The 20677-nt window shown below is 39.9% G+C and overlaps 1 pseudogene; it reads left to right on the top strand.

Annotated features, from left to right (window-relative positions):
- LOC107757160 (zinc finger MIZ domain-containing protein 1-like) overlaps positions 1-20677 on the top strand; it is a 51430-nt pseudogene that overhangs the window by 27680 nt on the left and 3073 nt on the right.

Below are 20677 nucleotides of genomic sequence, written 5' to 3'. Positions count from 1 at the left end.
CTGTATTATGATAGATTTTTAAATCCAGAAACATCAAGGTATTCATAAGATCGCTCATTTGTAAAGTACTGAAGTTGAGAGCGGCAGAGAATGACTAGAGTGATGTGTTGGTGGAGGGTTATGACTCACTGCTTTGCAGTAAAAGTTAAAGGAAGCTCAAGTTCCTGTTTGAGCCAGCTTTTGGCTCTTCACCTCCTTTTTCATGTAGCCCGTAGCCTTGACATCTCTCATTTTCTCTGAGTTATTTCATCCCCTCGTTGCTTGATATTAAAGGTATCTGTCACACGCAGCGCTTCAATGCTGGCCAGGGAGACGGCGTGCACACTGAGGTCTTGATGCTTCGTGCTACATAGTAAGTCTTTGAGGCTACAGTACATTGGAGCTTTTAATTAATTATTGCTAATTTGATGTCACTTAAATTTATTACAGTGCTTTTTTTGCAGCGTTCAAGAAAAATCCTGCTGTTGATACAGCGTTTTTATTAGCAGATTAGGCAACGCCAATTCAAGGACTGAAGAACAGCTATGTATTAATTCATTAATGGACACATGCTATTGACAGCCTGGGAAAGTGTTGGATCTTTTTCTGATATTCAACACTTTTAGATGTGTGTAATTAACAGTGTTAGCAAGTGTCAAGTTAGGCACTTAGCGTTAAAAGCTAACATAGTTTCCATTAATTTCACCCTCGCACGACACTCAGGAGGGCCGCCCACCAGCCCCGAGCTTAATTAGCGTGCGCGGTCTGAAGGATTTATACATCAGTGTCATGTGATTAGCTCACCAATGAGCGGGATTCACCCGCTTTGATAGCAGTAATCGCGGGGCTGCAAACGCAGCTTTAACCAAATTGATCTGAGCATGTTGTTTGTTCTCAGTCTTTCTCCGGATGATTTGGTCTCGGGCCAAGATACAGCCCGTCTGCCGCGATAGGCCCCGCCCTCTCTTTGCAAGTTTGAAATGTGAGCCGCCCATGCTTCCCCCCCCCCGCCTTCCGCCCTCTGGCAAAGTGGCCGCCGCATTGCATGGATGTGTGTATGAATGTGTGTGTGTGTGTATGAATGTGTGGCTTCCATCAGTTTCTAATGAATGAAGGTTTTAGGCATGTGGACGTAACTTAGGACACCATACATCTGAGGTGAGAGGACATTTGCTGCTTTTTTTGCTGCTCTCTCTTCTCTTTCCCTGCCCCCACATCCCTCTCTTTCTCTCTCTCTGTCTAGCTTCTTTTTTTAACCCTTTTGAAACCGAACAGTGCTTCCTGTTCATTTTGTGGTTTTGCTCTGCAGACACTTTACAGGCTTGTCATTCTGTATGTGTGTGTGTCTGAAGTTTTCGAAGAGCTTAACCTGATTCCCTGTGGGCTACATCTTGGAGCAGAGGAGCCAGGTATAGCGGGAGCCCATTAGCACAGAACTCCATCTGTGATTGGCTTTGCACTGGAAACCCAGAGACCGCCGATGAATAATTGATGTGCATTGTGCAGTCGCTGGACAGGCGAAGAGAGGGAAAACCGAGAGAGAGCCCCAGACAATCATACCGAGATAGACAGAAAGCTCGTAGATTTCTCACGGGTTCGTCTTTGCCTGCTGGTAAAATCCCATTTTCTCTGTGCAATGAGAAGACTGCGATGAAAGCCAGATCTCAAGCGTTGGTAAGTCACGTGACGGTCGGCGTGCACGCGGGCGAGTTGCAGGCAGGTGTATGCGCCGGAACCAAGTCCTGCACATGATCGAGTCGTAACAACTGACTGCGTTTGACCTAGTTCCTCTCTCCCACACAAACGCTCACACATAGAGGGTCAGAGTGGGCTTGATTATCTCCAGGAGGAGAGCTGACCTACTTGAGGCACAGTGTTTTTGTCAGTCCTTTAGCGGGTTGACGTGAGCCTGGCGACAGCGTGGCTCCAGCCTGTTACATGGAGAGTCTCTTCCTCTATGCCGGCTACTGTTGGCAGCGAGTGTGTGTTCGTTCTTTACAGGGTTGTAAATCATTGGATGGGGGAGAGGTTTTTTGCATTGCATTCGAGGTTCTGTTTGAAGGGCCATAGGGGCAATTTGTGAGGGAATGAACGTGGGAATTCTGTGAGGGGGGGGATTTGTGATGGCTATGCCCCTGCTGTTTGTATATTCAGAAAGCCGGCTTCATCTCTTGTGTTTCTACAGCAGTGTCTGAAGTCTAGGCATGATCCCTAGATATTTATAGTAAGTAGTTGTTTCTTGTAACTGCTACAGGGCGGCAGTAAAAGCATCGTAAGGATAATATACTGCTCGAGCCAAGTCTACAGGTTCCTGTGAAGTTTTTTTTTTTAAAGCTCTCGGCCTCGGAGTACATGCTGATGGGGAAATAAACAGCAGTTTGCTGTAATGAGGATCCTGCTGTTCATGTGAGAAACTTCCTCCTCGGTGGTGAGGAGCTTTTAATAGCTCGGTGCTCTTTGCCTGTGTGTTGTTTGTGTTTGCTGGATTTGCTTTAAATAAACGTGCAAATGTTATGCTAATGTATTGGTGTACTAATGTTTTACACTAGTTACATTTTCTTAAGCTGTCTAAAACTACGCTAGTTTCTCTTGAGGTTAAGACAATAAGAGAGAGAGCCCCAGACAATCAGAGCGAGATAGACAGAAAGCTCGTAGATTTCTCACGGGTTCGTCTTTGCCTGCTGGATTTTCGTGTTTTTTAAAATGTGCTTTTTAAAGGTTGTGTTGGGATATTAGAATGAATTATGGGTGTCAGTTATCTTATGTATAAAATCTCTTATTACTCAATTTATCAAAGTAAAACAGTCTAACCCTAACCCTAATAACAGAAAAACATACATCACAGGTCATATTTTACAGCTTTAGGACTGTTGTTCAACTGAGTGTAAAAAGCAGACTAGCAAATGCATTTCATGAATTTTCCACAGACCCTGATAAAAGTGCCATTGCCCCAGTGCAAACATTTACTGTTGCCCTTAGTTACAAAGTGGATCCAAGGTAAACATCTAAAGAAGTAGGCTGTGTTAACAAACGAAACAAACCGTAAACTGTCTGATTACTGTTGAAGTTTTTGATAGGATAGTTTGGATTTTAAATTCATCCAATTCTTGAGAAAGCATTTATCTGCATTTTACAAAGCACTGAGCTGCTACGTTGTTCGGCAGCCATAAACAGTCTATAGCAGTCTAGTGAACTGTTACTTTGCAGAATTATTGATTATTTATATTATTAATTATTAATAAGATTAATAACTATTGTAAAAAAAATCTCATCACAAAAAAAGTTTTTTTTTTTGCTATTGTCACCATTTTATGGTTATGGGTGTTGTGGTAAAATCACTGTAAGCTGATCTATTTAATCTGATATATTTGAAATAATTCCAGAAGAACATTGTATACACCACTCTTCAAAACTTTGGGGTCAGTTTTTTTGTTGTTTTTCTTCAGCTGCGCGGTGAAGTATTCGTTCCCCCGGTGCGTCCAGCATGTGCTCTTTTGCCAACTCTGCAGCCATTTAAAGAAGCTGCAGCAGTTCAGCGTGCTGTGATTGTGCTGCTGCTGCGTCAGACACATTACGCAGCTTCTTTATGCACGCTGAGCTGCACAAATAAAGCAGCTCTTTCTAAGGCCTAAGTTTGTGGCTGTGTATTTAAACTGCTATGTAAACATGATTGTGATATTAGAAATGTTTATTTGTATATTTAGGGTCTTAGTTTTTCACAAATTGAGTTTTTTTCCCCCTTTTCTTTTGTTTCCATTTTTTGTTGTTGTTTTAATTTGTCTGGATTGTTTTTTTGCTGGATTTAGTTTTTTGTATGTATGTATTTGCATTTTTCCATTCCTTTTTCTGGATTGGGTCAGTTTTTTTTTTTTTTTTGGTTGTTTTTTTTTTTTTAAGAAAGAAATTAATACTCTTATTCAGCAAGGATGCATTAACTTGATTAAAAGTTATAGTAAAGACGTTTATAATATTTAAAAAGATTTCTATTTCAAATAATTGCTGATCTTTTGAACTTTCTGTTCTTCAAAGAATGCTGAAAAAAAATGTTTAATGGTTTCCACAAAATATTAACCAGACTGTGATAATAATGCTTTCTGAAGGATCATGTAACACTGAAGACTGGAGTAATGACTGCTGAAAATTCAGCTTTGCCATCACAGGAATAAATGACATTTTAAAATATATTAAAATAGAAAACAGTTATTTTAAATTGTTCTATTGTTACATTTTCTGTAGAAATACACAACCAATCAATGATGTGAATAAGGATATGAATGAACAGCTAAGATTGATGCACATGTAAGGTATAGGAAAGTCATCCTCTGAATCATTACAATTACAGTTTTGACCATCTGTGCCTGAATTGTCTTGTCATAAGGACCTGTTATGAAGTCCAAGAGAGAATTTCCATTGGTAATATAGGGTAGTTATAGCCTATGGGGAAAAATAGTGACTGTTGAATTGCGAAATGCTTGTTAATATGACTAATTTGATATTTAGATGTTTCCTCATACAGTGACAAATGTGTTAGTCATATGAAGCGTTATCAAGACTTAAGCACATTTGCCCAACTGTAATTTAAATGATGTGTCATGAGATTCTGTAGTGTATTTTTGGACATATTTAGATTTTTAGATGTTGGAATGTCATGTTAGGATTTTAGAATTAAATTAAAAAGAACCAAATACTGTTTAATACTTTTTAAATGTATCAATTTAATTAAATTATATTATTGTGTTAGACCAGAACTCTAAATTACCTTTGAGTTGCTTAGCTTGAAATTTCTGACAAATGTGCAAGCACCTGGAATATTTCAGCAAATGCACTGATTTTTAGATCACTTCTTTCTCTAAGATGAGAAGTCAGTGTTTCGCACAGCAGGCCGGAGCAGAACCAGGCTTAAGAACCCCGTTAAGTCCCATCAATTCAACCAGGACATCAGTTCACCCATTGATGACGTCAACTCTGCTTACTGATACTATCTTGTCTTAATATTTCTTTGCCCCCTTGAGTAAAATGTTGAATTTGAACCCTACAGAAACCACCACCTGCAGGAGATGTCAGAGTGACACAGGTACTCTTCTGTGTTCTAGCATTGTTTGGCTTGTGAAACACATCTAGTGGAGAGCTCTCTCTCCCTCTCTCTTCATCGTCACCCTGGGCATTCATTCTGTTTTTTAATTTTTTATTATTCATTCGTACGCAGTCACAGGAGATGAATCACGATGACGCAGATGCTTTTGATGTGCTTCCTTTGTTGCGGGGTGTGTATGCGGGGGGTCATTGGCTTCTGACTGAGCCATCCATACCTGTTTCACAGACGCATGGGCTGCACTATCATCGCAGATTATCCTGGGGTTTTTCTCCCGTCATCTATTCTTTTGCGAAGGCACTTTGTAGGTTTACGGCCCAGGTTTTCAGCTTTTTTTCCAGGCTGTGCAGCTCATTGAACAGGAATGACGTCCCATTTTGTTGTATTTTATGATCAAAACAAAGCCTTCATCCGTATGTCACTCACTTCTAGGGCTGCCCTGTGTAGTGTGCCAGTCTGTCTGTCAGCTCTTCTCGGTTTCATCGCAGTCATTCATTCCCATTTTACTCTAATCTGTAGCGACAATGCACTGTGCCGTGTGCTTCAAACTCCTTTCCAATTCAAAAGAGCATCAAGCTGTTTCGATCCTCTCAAACAGACAGCAGAAAGTCACATTGTGCGGATGTTACTGCGTTGTAGGAGGCGCATTACATCTGTCACTGACAGAAACAGACAGCGACATGATCGTTTATTTATGCGTTCAAACGTTTCATCTGTTCAAGCAGCTACTCTTTGGTTGTTTGTGTAAATCTGTGTGAAGTGTTTTAATCTGCCAGTATCTGACTCTGTGTGTGTGTTGTGCTAGAGAGAGTTCTGAGTGGTTACGTCACCTGGTGTGAGCGGAGGTCACTTTGTGGCCTGTTAGCCTCAGTTAGGGGTTAATAACTCTGACTTGTGTGAGTGTGTGTGTGTAGTGTAGACTGCACTCCGGTTCAGCGCTGGCCTTAATTAATATGTGAGCCTCTCGTACGCGAGGACCTGGCCTGTGTCATTAGTTAATAGTAGTGCGCTGCCTGAGCACATGCCTGCCGTACTGCTGGCCACTGAGAACAGAGAGAAGACTGTTTCTTCTATAGACTTCACCGTGCCACATTTACATCACCAGTGCATTTTTACAGTTTTAGCGGGAAGCATAAGCAAATTAGCCAAACTATTTAACCCTCTACCGCATGGTGTGTCCATATGGCAACATGGTCTTTGTGTTCATTTCCTTGCCACTGTCTCTTTAAGAGAACATTCTCGTTTTTTTTGTTGGAAAGAGAAGACCTTAGTTTAGCCAATGATGTGCTTTGGGTAAGTCACATGACATGCAGTTTTTTTCTGTGGCGAGATTTCTGACAGACTGCCGTCTCTTGCCGGTAGTTGCTGAAAGCAAACTAAAACGTCAGTAACAAACAAGGACCAGTCCGTGTCACTTCCACAAAAAAATCGGAAACATCACTGTTATGATGTTATGATGACATATTCACCTCTCAAAAAAGTTTTTATGAAATTAGTTTTTGGTAAATCATTCAAATGTATGTGTTGCCAAGTGGCAACACTGTGCAATAGTGGAATGACATTATTACAATAGTTTAGCTAGCTAGCAAGGTCAGCTGCAATTTGTTAAGCTGTAACAATAACAACATTAATACTAGTGAAATAATGTTGATTAGTCGTATGTTAATGGCATTTGTATTATGGATATAATCAAATTGAAATGGCAATTTTACTTTTGATTAAATATGAATACAGGTAACATTACATCAGTGAGCACGGCCATATTCTATGGCAAGGTAATTAAGAAAAGGGCAGAACTGGTTCTTCCTGCAGATGAAAAAAACAGCTTTTTAAAGTTTCATTCATAAAAAAAGTGATCTTTCAAGGATTAAGGGGGGATGGAGGGATGGGGGGCTCATGTTCATAGTCTTCCTCTCATAAGATTGTGTAATGCTGAATTTTCATGAACTGCAATGTTTTTGGTTTTATGTCAATGTTTTATGATACATGATATACAGTATTATATTTGTTTTAACTGTATAAATTTGCAATTTAAATAATATTCATGAAAAATGTAATGAAATTAAAAAATTATAAATCATTATTCAGCAAAAAATAATGGAATAAATAAAAGCACAAGTTGTTGGAAAGTATGTATAAGGTGTCAATTATAAGTAAGTATTGTGTTAAAGCTTATAATAGCACCAATTGAATCAACACAAACAACATTTCTGAGGAAAAATATGAACTATAAGTAAACTTACACTTATTCTAAGTTAGATTCACTATTGTATGCTGTTGCCGTATGGCAACATATCATAAAGTACCTTAAAATAATATTTTTTTCAAATTTTTTTTTTTACAGCACTTCAAGTTAAGCCATTCTTAGAAAAGAAAAAGAATAAAATATTTTTTTCTATAGGTCTATCATAATGCGTGCGGTAGAAAAATGAACATGTAATTGGAATGAAGGAATGTGCTGAACTTTGTGAATGATGTTTTTTTTTTTTTTTGCGAAATTCTACATGTGCCTATTATTTAAGTATGGATTTTTACTAAAATAGTAATTTAAAAAAAGGGTAAACAGTAAAAAAGATTTGAAACATCTTTTAGCTGTGAGAATTTTGATTCTGGCATTGTGTTTCCTGTCTTTATTGACTTGTGTTTTTCTTGTCTCTTGTATTTGTATTATCTTCTTGCATTTTTCTGGCTTGTGTGTGGCGGTATTACACAAATCTCTCTATGAAGGCTGTTGGAAGTTCTCCTTTAAGCTGCTTACACTCACTGGGAAAGACCTGCATTAACAGATTGAAGTATTTAGGATGGATGAATTTGAGGAGGAATTCGTAAAAATTAGTCTAAGGGACCCAATATTTCCAAATAAGCAGATTATCTGTATAACTAAATTCATTACCGTTTTCTGTTTTTTTTTTTCTTCGTTGCATTTCATTGCATAAATGCTAGTTTGTCATTTATAGTTTTCAATAAAAACAGCTTTTAACAGTTATAGTGCTCTCTATTACCCATGGACAGCATCAGCTGTTGGATTTCTCTTTGGTTGGTTTTATAGGTCAGGTAAGGTGCTGTGATTATCTTAGTGAGGTGAGGATGAAGGGCAGACAAGTATGGCCATGTGGACAAGCAGGGTTGCGTATTTTCACTAAGTGGTCACGGAAGGTCAGTCGACATGTCTGCCAATTCACTGTGGCATCGGTCTGAGACTTTCACAGACTCCCAGATTGAGAGTGAGGGTGAGAGAAAAGGACTCTGAGGACATTTGAAAATATGGCTTGTGTTATGAATTCCAGCCACATTTTATGTTCTAGACGTCCTCATGAGGTTTGAAATCTTCCCACTTTCCAAAGCTGCACTAGTCAAAATTCCAATGTGTTCTGTGAATAAGAAGTGGACAGGACATAGATTGTGTAATTCTTTTAGTGAGGTTTGGCTTTTGGCAGAAAATCAGATATTTAACTTTAAGCATTAGCTCTGTTCCAAAGCCTAGTGAGCTGCCTACCTAGCATTCTGAAGCATTGTGGGTTTAAAGCATCTGTATTTGCCTTCTAAGATACTTATTTTTTTGCCAAATTTGAGGCAAATATGCGTCCTTTACCAAGAAAGTTATTCTTGAATTCATTTTGACAAGCTCAGTAAAAAAAATCCAAGATGGTGAAAGAAATCAAACAAATGTTGACTGAGTATGCTTATATTCCATGCAGAAGTTTATTGATTAAAATAGTATGTAAAATAAAATACTTAAGACAATATTTGTGTGTACTCTGTATGATTATGGATATTGGTGTTTTAGCTTAGCAAAATGCTAACGTTAACCTTAATTGGAATCAACTAACGGGGAGTGCTATTTGTATAAGTGTGTTGGTAATGTAGCGTACCTAAATTAGTTACTTGTGAGGGTCCATTTCATTTAGGATGCTGCTTATGTAGGTAGTAGGACAGCATGGCAGCTCAATAGGTTTTTGGAACAAAGCCTTTGTTTAAACTGTGAACTTTCTACTTGATTTAGTCCATTTTGGCTCCTCTCCCTTGTCCATTTACTGGCATCTACTTTTTATTAGCAACATCATAATCAAAAAGCTCATAATGAGGCGTTGAAGCCAGTAAAACCGAGAGTTTGGCCGAAAAGGTGCTGGCAGAGATGAAGCGGCCAACCTGAGAAGGAGAGACAGGCAGACATTCTTGGGGCGGCTTCAGAGGCGATTTGAGTAACCGGGGGTGACCTGGGTTCCCTACATACTAGATAATTTGGGGATTTACCCTGGTCAGTTATTCAAAGGCCACTAAACCTGCTTGGAGAGGCTCTTCTCTAGACAAAGAGCAGACAGGGAGGGGGGGTTGGTTTGTGTAGTGTCTGTCTCTCTGCTCTGTTTTGCCAGAAGTCTGTAGAGCCACAGGCTGTTGTCCCCTCAGTAAGATGGTTTCTGCTGCAGTTTGGTACCTTTAGAAATGGCAGAACATGGCTAATATGAGTCACAGAGCTTGTATGGATAGCATGGATCTTACAGCGTTAGCAAATATTGCTATCTGCTTATTTGGAGTGCTGTCTTTTTAAAAGAGTGACAAAACTGTCTTAAAATTATTATTGGTCATATTTAGGATGTAGGGACTTTTAAGAGGGTTGTGTATTTTTTTACTGTTTTATTTTTAATTAGCCTTTATAGTTTCGTTTTTTAGCTTTTACTTTATCATTGCTAGCTTTGTTTTATTTTTTTAAATTTATTTTAGTTTTAGTATTTTAGTGCCAAAGTTAATGCACTGATATCATCAAAAAGTGTTTAACGTTATTGAATTTCTCAGCACAGTCTAATATTATTGCTGTCTTGAAGCATTCTCACGTTTAAAACAAGTGGGTTTCAAGTTTTAGAATATACCATATATTAAAAACAAAAATTTATTTGTGATCATTTTTGTTTTGGAGTCAGTTTTTCCTGGTTGTGTTTTTATTAACAACATTAACAAAAATGTTTGAATTATTTTTAGTTTTTGTTAACAATAACACTGGGAGCACCGCGCACCTTCAAAAAAAAAAGTATGTATTTATATTAACATTAAGTGTTTTATGATGGCACAATAGGACACTGTACGACTGATTGGTAAACACTGTTATTGTCTTTGTTTTCACCCTGGAATTGCTTCTTACACTGTGTTTAACAACCGTTTTTGAAGCTGCTGGGTTGTGATAAATGGCACGCTAAGTATGCTAAGTCTCAGACTGTATTAGAGTCTGGCTGGTGTAAGCAAACTTCAGTTTTATTGTCTGGCATGACTTTGTGAGAGCTATGCTCTATGTCGGTACTCGTCTCTTCCTGCTGGTATCACTGCCTGGTGCACACCGCTGTGAGCCAGCCCTGCCACCATAATGCCCGCTGACATAGACCCAATACACAGCCATGCCACCGAAATGCCCATTGCCACAGACCCAGCACAGAGCTACAGTAGCCTACTGCCAACTTAACACTCAACACAACCCTTTCTGGAGCAGGTGTCTGGCAATGCGAGCAGGACTAAATGAGGGAAGGGAGACACATGAAAGGAAAACGGAGACTGAGAGAGGCGTTTTAATAAAGGGAATGAGAGAAATGTGATTAATTCTGATTTACTGGTGAGTAAGGATTCATGATATCATTTGTTTGAGAAACTTTCTTTTTCGTACTCACTGCTTCTATTTGGTAATGCTGTAAAGTACAGTGGGATGTATGATTTAAGGACAGCATGACTGTTTGACAAAAAAAAACTGCTCTTTATAAATAATAAAACATGCATGTTTATGACCACTTTAAGTTAAATAATTCTAGGAAAGCTCCTCTGTTCCTCTGCGCTTACGCAGTTGTCTACTTGCACAACAGGAGCTCTACGCAGGCGTGACTACTGCAAATTAATTAGATGTCGTTTGTCTTGAAATTCCTCCAATCTTGAGACATTTTGTTCTGCTGCCGGTGCTTCTTTGTGTGGCAGTGTTTATGCAAAATATATTGTATGTATGCTCAGTGATATCTTTTTTTTGTTTTTTGTTACTGGAGCATTTAAAGAGTAAATGAGCTCAATATTGGACCAAAAATCAGTGCATCGGTGCATCCCTATTGATGAAAGAGATTGCATTACAGTAAACGTTATGCATTAAAATTACAACACAGCCAGCCCCGTGGGTAGTGGTGGAGGCGATGATGTTTGCAGGAGAAATCGTGTAGCTGTATTCAGCTAGGTGAGAGGGATATTGTACGCTGCCGGAAGGTGCTGTGTTGATTAGGTTGTTTTTTTCTTGAGTTTACTGGTTGAATTGCAGGCAGGAGAGCTCTAGTCTTTGTTACGTGTGGGAGGCATGCTAGGCGGGGAACAACAGCTGAAAATTGGCAGGCGGCGTCTGGCTATAACCTGTCATATGAGCTCTAAGTTGGTCTTTTGTGAGAATATAGCAGTTGCCAGCATGCAGAGGTAGTGATTTAGCTGGCCGATAAGCTCTCTGTAATGGCAGGGTAGAATAATTCTCATTGAAGTAGGTGGGTGATTCCAGCCTCACGCTCCAATCCTGCTGGGACGGCTTTCACGCCTGTCGCAGAGAGGTGAGAAGCGTTCTCTTTGAAACAGACCCCTTTGATATATTTACACAAACGCGATTTTCTCACTGTAATTGTGTGTTTGAACTTGGATGGGAAAGTGCGTCAGGTGCCGCTGGGATATTGAATAACTTAAAGCTGTTTCTTGGAAGAACTCCAGTTCGGATTCAGCAATGCATTAAGGGTCCTTGAATTTTATTCTGAAATGGTTATTAATACAGGCATTTAAATGACTAATGTCGCACAAATATGAATGAAAATTCTGTCATTTACTCTATTACTTTAAACTTCCTGTGGTTCCAAACCTGTTTGACTTTCTGTCTTCTTTAGACCACAAAAGATGATATTAGGTTGCAGCCCTTTTCCAAACAATAATTGCAACCAGTGTCTGTCAAACTCAAAAAATGACAAAAATCACCATAAAGTATCAAAAAACTGTTCCATACAACAACTTTGTGTGAGGAACTGATCGAAATTCATCCCCTCCACCTTAACTCTCAAATCTCATTGAAAGTTTGGAACGACATGAGGGTGAGTAAATGATTTTTGTGTGAACTATCCCTCAAGTGCAGACTGTGGTAAATAACACTGAGGTGTGTGTTTTTCAGCGTGTGTGCTGGTTTACGTTCCCCCAGCAATAAAGGCGCTAGAGACAGCTGAGCAGTCTTCATAGTCATTACTTGCTGATCGATTTAGAGAGGAAAGAGCCAAGACAGACGTCTGTCTCTCTGCACCAGACTCAGAGAGAGAGAGATTCTGGACTCTTGACACCACCCTCTCTGTTCAAATAGCCATAGCAGGTTTTTTTTACTCATCTACTGTCTGTGAACTAGATTTAGAGAAGAAAGAGGGGTATTGTTCCATGTATGAACTCGTCTTAGGGGAAAGAGAATATTTTATAAGGTCCCTTGCAGAATCTGTTTGATGGCAAAGGAAGACTAGAGGTGCAGCACTACTGAAACAGTTCCTGGCTTTTGTTCTTGTTCTGTCGGCGTATGATACAGTTTTTTTGGATAATATTTTTTGTTCCCTGTTCTCTGTGTGCAGTTCTGAGTCATTCTGTGAAACAGGCACCTTTTTCATGTTGGAAAGATGATTTTTAAAGTACATGGCTGTAATGATTTTAAATATTTTAAATATTCTGCCAGACAAAGAATGTCTTTAAATGCAATGTGCCACGTCAAGTTAAATTATTTTGAGGGATTCTGAACTCGTGACATTGGGAATGTGATGAGGTGGAACAAATGTTCCAAAAAAAATCTATATTTTCTCAAATTTTCTCTTTTTTTCTATTTTATTTGATCAGTTGAATATGGGATATTTGTCAAATGTTAAGATGTTAATCTTGTCAAGCATGTAAATAGATTCATTCTGAAAATTGAGTAGAACTAACTTTAGAATTTGGCTTTCAAAACTCAAATGATGTCACTTCCTCTATATGCCATTTAGAATGAGAGTTAATTATTGATTATTTTAAAGTAAATAAGTAGTGTGATTAGATAAATAACCTGAATATATAATGTTTTTTGTGCATTTTTTTTCAATGTTTCAATTCTACAAATTTGTATTCGATTTTTAAACTAATATGTTTAAGTTAAAACAGCAGTTGTTTGTGTTTAGTGCACTTCATCAGAATTGTGGACACAAATGGTACTCTTGTCATAGAGTGATCCAGCTAGCAGTGAGTATCTATCTAAATAGTGTCAGTTAGAAAGTATAAGGACCGTTTGCATGAAGAGCACTTAAATGCAGCGCTCGTGTTTCAGCCGTATGCAGCGTGTAGAATCGATTAGACCAGGTTTTGGCCACATGCCAGCTGCTGCCATCCCGAACTGACTCCATCACCATGGCGAGAGGCACATTTTGTCACCCCTCTCAGGAGTAAAGTACTGCCAGGACACATCACCGGCATGCTTCACTATCCTCAGCACTGATTCTCATCTCCCATTTCTCGCTCTTTCTCTCCCTGTCCTTCATCATCCTCCCTTCACGAGAGGGGAAGACAGGTCTTCTGTAGTAGGATTACTGCTTAAAGTGCACTGCAGATGAAAAGCATATGATCCTATGAAAAACATACTGACAAGCTATTATAGAGGATCTCAAGCATGCTTGTACCTCTACTGTGATTGTAGTGACCTCTAGTGGTAAAGACATGAACTGATTAAGATTTTGCAACACTTTTGGCATCACTATCATCATTGCTTATAACTGTAAAAATAATTTTGACATTCAAACCAAAATGGCACCTAAAATCGTGTTAAAGAAAGCTGTGCTAATACTTGGCGGTGAGTTTTGCTCCTGCTGAATAGCAATCTGAAGATAAAAAAAGCAAGATTGCTGCTTAGTCAACAGGTGATTTGTTTCTGTGCCAAAGATCCTTTCTGATCTTTCTTTCTCTCCAGCTCTCCTTTCATCCTGGTGTGAGGAGCTGGGACGGCTGCTCTTGTTGCGGCATCAGAAGAATCGTCAGAGTGATCCACAGGGCAAAGTACCCTTGCAGCCGCCCATGAACTCCATGAAGCCCTCACTCTCACATGGGTCAGTACCCAGACAAAAATCTGCTCTAACCCGACGCTTGCTGGAGCCGTTCCAAGCACTGTTAAACTTACAGTAGTCTCACCCCTTTCTGCTTTCTCAGAATTTCCTCTCAAAATGAAGTCCTAGTGCACTCATCCAGCACAGAATTGTTTGTTTTTATGTGGCATATGATCTTGAACACAAGGCTTTTCCAAGAAGCATTCGACCAAGCTTTCGCTAACAGCCCTGTAAACATGACATCACTGAAGGCTGTGCAGATGAAATTCATTCTCACAGTGTTCCAAACAACAGCAGATGAAAACATGATTTCGTAACATTACCCTCTAGGTACGTCAACAAGAAGTTGATAGAGATTGATAGATTGCCAGAGAAAACGTTAGCTGAGGAAGTTCACTAGCTTAGTGAGGTTTTTCAGAACATTTTGTTCTCTAGGGCTGGTGATTGGCCACTTTCGCAAACATTACAGCTTCATTTTCATGGAAAAACAAATGTTCTGTAGTCAGGAGATAGCTTTTTTTCTTTATCGGGCTGTGTTGGAGTCAACTTCACTCTTTCTCAACATGTGTTTGATGGCCCCTGATCTCACATTACTGTTTGAACACTGTTTTGTAGTGATGGGTCCTTTCCATATGACAGCGTTCCCTGGCAACAAAACGCTAACCAGGCCCCTGGCTCATTGTCAGTGGTTACGACGGTGTGGGGCGTTACCAATACATCACAAAGTCAGGTGAGTCACACATATAGTGTCACTGTACAAAAACAGTAATAGTGATAACATTGATCTTATAACCGATGTTGCTTTTGATCTAGGTATTGGGTAACCCCATGGCCAATACCAACAATCCCATGAACCCTGGAGGCAATGCACTAGGGTCGGGTATGTCAGCCAACAACCCAGGGATCAACTCACCTCAGTTCTCTGGCCAACAACAACAGTTTTCAGCCAAAGGGGGATCCAACCAGGCCTACATGCAGCAAAGCATGTATGGGCGTCCAGGGCACCCGGGAGGAGGAGGTTTTGGTGGAAGGTAATGTTTCAAGCATTAGAGAGACCGTTCCATACAGGATGATGGGAAGTTGTTTGACAAAATTGTTTTGCATCTCTTTGGGAGATTCAATAAGCTATAGAAGAGTCTCCCATTAGTGATACTTGACACATGGTTTAAAGCCAAGCCAATACTCAGTTCAAGGATGTTTTTCTTGAAAGGGATGATATCACCTTCTTGATGTGCCAAGTGCAAATCCAGGAAAGATTTATGTGGCATTCCAACAAGTTGTATTCCAATAAATAGACCTCTCTGTCTCTGTAAGTTGTGATGTAGACGTTTATGTGATGTGTATTCCTTCTGCTCAGTTACCCGGGTGGGCCGAATGCTCCGGGCGGTATAGGTATGCCCCCTCATACACGACCGCCCTCGGATTTCACCCAACCTGCTGCTGCTGCCGCCGCCGCCGCTGTTGCTGCTGCAGCCGCCACTGCAACAGCTACTGCCACAGCAACCGTGGCGGCCCTGCAAGAGACCAACAAAGACATGAACCAGTACAACCAGGTTTGTCCCCAACCTGGCCGTCAGTAACCACGTCTTCCATCTGCGCCCCTCCGTCCACCAGACGCTCATGTGGAGGTGTGCATGTTACTGCTATAAACTGCAATTGCTCTTGATAATGACATCCTTAATATTTAATGATATTTCTGTCATTATTTACACACACTCGTTTTTCCAAACATATATGATTTTCTTTCTACCATGGAACACGAAAGACGTTGTTCATGCTTCTCATTTTGATAGAATAAAAGTGAATGGTGAATAAGGGCTATCAGTCTTCAAAAATGACAAAAGACTGCTATAAAAGCACCACAAAAACATGACTGTCTGTCACAAGTCTTCTGAAGCTGTGAAATGAAACTTACATTATCCACTACATTTGAATATATACAAAATCACATCACACAGACGGGGGATTTTCAGTCAATAATGAATTACATTTTGGACTTTTAATTGGACAAATCTATTGTATGACCTCAGAACACACTTCTGTTTAAAAGTTTGCGGTCGGTAAGATCTTTTTTAATGAAAAGTCACCATTCACTTTCATTAAATGGAATATAGCAGTGCGAACATTCTGCAAGGCATCTCATTTTGTGTTCCACAGAAAACAGTATGAGTTGGAACGTCATGAGGACTATTCCATTAAAACTAGAACCTTCTCCTCATGTCCTACAGATCTGATCTGGAGCTGCAGTTTAAGTGCTATCATCATGAGGACCGACAAATGAACACCAATTGGCCCGCATCCGTCCAAGTTAGCGTCAACGCCACCCCCCTCACTATTGAGAGGGGCGAAAATAAGACATCCCACAAACCCCTGCACTTAAAGCACGTGTGCCAGCCAGGGAGAAACACCATCCAGATTACGGTCACAGCCTGCTGTTGTGTGAGTATTCCTCTGCTGCCTTTCAATAATGTATAGTCTGTCATTTAGCGGCCATGTCGGAGAGCTGTTATACAGCATGTGATATGAAATCAGATAACACTGATTTGAAGCAGCTTCTGTTCTCTGCTTTCCCACTACATTTGCTGGTATCAGTTTTATGCTTCCCTGTCTGGAAGCTGAACGGTACAGATACTGTATCATGTAAAGGATATTCTGATGTGGAGATGCTTGCTAGCGGGTTGTTATATGTTTGGTCTTGTTGCAGTCGCACTTGTTCGTGCTGCAGCTGGTCCATAGGCCATCGGTGAGATCGGTCCTGCAGGGGCTCCTGAAGAAGAGGCTCCTTCCTGCGGAACACTGCATTACCAAAAGTAAGTAGATGCTGCATTCTTTGGAATCTGTGGATGTCTGTCACTCTGTATTATCATCTTCATCAACCCCTAATCTTTGCAATGTCTCTTGTCTGTTTTCCTGCAGTTAAAAGAAACTTCAGTAGCGTAGCAGCATCCTCTGGGAATGCCACACTAAATGGAGAGGATGGAGTAGAGCAGACAGCCATCAAAGTGTCCCTCAAGTGTCCAATCACATTCCGACGGATCCAGCTCCCTGCTAGGGGACATGACTGCAAACACGTGCAGGTAAGCATCGCTGAAGTGTGTATCTTATAAAAATACTGATTATGATAATGATATTTACTATTTCTCACTCATTTGCATTATGCAAATAAATGTGTTTGGGGATTTCCCACATTATCAAAGCAAAACTTGTGGCAAATGTGTGAATCAAAACAAATTGTGCAAATCTGTTATTTTGCATTGATTAAATGGAAATTGTTTTCTTGTGCAGTGCTTTGACTTGGAGTCCTATCTGCAGCTGAACTGTGAGAGAGGAACGTGGAGATGTCCTGTATGCAAGTACGTGGCAAACCACACAATAATTGTTTTGGGCAGCCAAATAAATGTGATACGCTGTTCCTCTTGGCTCTGTGTTTTATATGTTTCTGTCTGTCCCCAGTAAATCAGCATTACTGGAAGGGCTGGAGGTGGATCAGTACATGTGGGGAGTTCTCAATGCGATTCAAAAGTAAGTTTATTACTCAAACATTGGATCACACAGTTTTTCAGTATGAGTCCTGTAAAAATGCACCTGAGATATGATTGTTAAATTATAAACATCCTATTATTTGCAGTCATGAATGTTGTTCCATTCTTGCAGTTCAGAGTTTGAAGAGGTCACCATCGACCCTACGTGTAGTTGGAGGCCGGTGCCCATAAAGTCAGACATTCATATAAAGGAGGACCCAGATGGCCCTCTGGCCAAGCGTTTTAAAACCATGAGTCCTAGTCAAATGATCTTGCCTAATGTGATGGATATGATCGCCCAGCTGGGTCCCGGCCCTTCACCCTACACCCCCCTCCCCCCTCAGCACGGAGGAAACAATGGCGAATATGGGGGCCAAGGTAGAGGTCAGCACCTGATCAGGATCTCTGTTCTTTTCTTTCTGTCTGTCTCATAAAACAGTCCTTAGTATTTTACAAGCTTCATTGTTCAGGTACACTTAATTTTTTCCCTTCAATCGTAACAGTCAGAAGAACTTACGCCTGTGAGCTCTTAACAGGCTGTTTTGATATCCAAGCTGTCTAAATTTCTCTAGCTCTTTTTCTCTGCGTTTCTGAGGTAATCACTCCTCACTGCTGTTTCTCTGTTTTGTGAATCAGGCAATAGTTACCAGGGCCATGGAAACTTTGACTTCTCCCACAGTAACTCTGGTGGCGGAGCTCCCATGAATGACTTCATGCACGGACCCCAGCTCTCACATCTACCAGACGTGCCCAACAGCCTCATGGCCCCTGACAAGACTCTCGCCCACGGCATGCCCGACTCGGTAAATCACTTCATACCCTTAGATTTCCAAGCAACAAGAGCTGATGTTTTTTGTATTAAAAACTAGGAACAAATCACTCCAAGATAGAAACCCCCTCACAATCTCTTTAAAAGTTTGATATTCCTTAAAGGTCCAATGATACTAGAGTAAAATGAAAATTGTCATCATTTACTCACCTCATGTCAACCTCACAAATTAAGATATTTTTAATGAAATCGACACATACATGTTTGTGTGTCAAGCATTAATACAAACCTCATTGGTTCTTGTGCATTACATGTACGTGTTTCCATGTTTACCAAATGTGATGTGCCTTATGTATGTGTGTCGTTCATTTTTTAAATGTAAATAAAATTAAAATTAAATCCGTTTATTTAAAGTGATCGTACCTGTTTACAGGACTTGGTTTAAACCGCTCAATTCATATGGATTCATTTTATAATGCCTTTATAACCTTTTTGGATCTTTTAAGTTTTGGTTACCTGGACTTTCAGTTGAGGGACATGCACCTCTCAGGCTTCATTAAAATATATTAATAAGGGATGAAGCTGTACAGGGCTCGCAAAATCCCTAGCCCGACGTCCCAGGGCTATTGTGTCTTTCAGTCTGGCTACCAAATTGAATCACCGCCCTGCCAGACTGGCCATCTTAAATACAGGGTTCCCGCGGGTCCTTAAAAAGTCGTACATTTAATTGTATCAAATTTAAGGCCATAAAAAGTCTTAAATACCTTAAATGGAATGAGTCTTAATAATTCAAGAGGTCCTACATTTGGGGACGGAAAGACAAGAATGGATGATTATGGATTAATGGGATGATTAAGCTTCAAAAGGCTATGATTTCATTGAGTAAATAAGAGTGCTGCACGTTTCAAAGTCAAAACGCAGCGAAACCGCTATTTCTGTCGCTCCAAAAGCACCACCTAGTGGCAGAAAATGAATTTGCCTATTCAAGAAGCCTGTCTGCTGTTTTTGTTCAGACTAATGTGAAAATCGACCCATGTTTTTATGCAGCAAACACAGTTGTAAATGTGAACCGGTGGATTGATAAGAAGCTAATGTGCCTTCTAAAAAGATAGAAAAGATATTTATATGTTTTAAATTAATATAATAATTTATAGCCTACTTGTGACTTTTTCCTAAAAATGGTTTAAAGACTGAAATGTGATGTTTATAATTTTTGTTTTGTGAAAACCTGTATCTGAACTGTGAATCATGTCATTTTACAGTTTTATGTGTTACCAAACATTGCCCTACCCCACTCATACGGCATTAATTTTATTTGTGCATGTCCTAATTTTATTTGTGCAAGTCATTTATTTGAGCAGGTCATAAAAAAGCCTTAAATTTGAATTTAAAAATTCTGCATATACCTTGTAAATAGTGATATAAAATTGATATTTGTATTTTGAAAATATTTTTTATTGATGTTTTGACTCCTATCCAAATTGTTTTTTATTCGGTCTAGTTAAATTCATTTTGGGCTACCAAAAACTGAAGAGTGCCTGCCCAAAGGGCTACCAGGGATTTAGAAATTTTGCGAGCCCTGCTGTAGCTTCTCAGAGAGAAATTGTCTGAGAGGTTTGGTCCCTAATTCATGCCTTTTAAAGCCTCACCACTATAGCTATCAAAGCATGTAGCACCTCCAGCAATAAATTAAGAAAATTACTGTCAGACTTAGCCTGCTGGCTTGCCAGTTCAGTACTGCCATTAACATTATTACTTTTAATACTAACATGAGGTGTTAGTATTAAAAAAGTATCATATTTTACACCTGCCATATTGATTTTAAGCTTGAAAAATCTAAATTGCCCCAAAAGCATGTAAATGAACCATTTTCCTCTTAGTATTAAGACCAAAGTATACTTTAGTTTTGTGTAGACGAATTTGTCAAATATATTGTTTTTAAGTCATCTTAGTTTTATGAAGATGTATGTGCTCTGGAATCATCTGCATGGCACCTGTCTTGCTCTCTCTGTATCTGGCTGCAACTCGAGCTCTCTGTCGGAGTGCTCCACTTTATGCAGAAAGACTCATCGCTCCTCTCTCCTCTCTTCGCAGATGCCCCATCCTGTGAGCGCTGATCAATCCCATGCTTCCATGCAGCCAGGCATGCACGCATCCCCTCACCCCAACAGCCAGTCAGCTCAGCCATTGCATCACAGCGGCCCCCCATCCTCCCAGCCCCCACGCCAGC

The sequence above is a fragment of the Sinocyclocheilus rhinocerous genome, unplaced genomic scaffold, assembly GCF_001515625.1.
Source record: "Sinocyclocheilus rhinocerous isolate Xijiao unplaced genomic scaffold, SAMN03320098_v1.1 scaffold503, whole genome shotgun sequence".
NCBI classification, from domain to species: domain Eukaryota; kingdom Metazoa; phylum Chordata; class Actinopteri; order Cypriniformes; family Cyprinidae; genus Sinocyclocheilus; species Sinocyclocheilus rhinocerous.
This window is presented reverse-complemented; position numbering and strand designations above follow the sequence as displayed.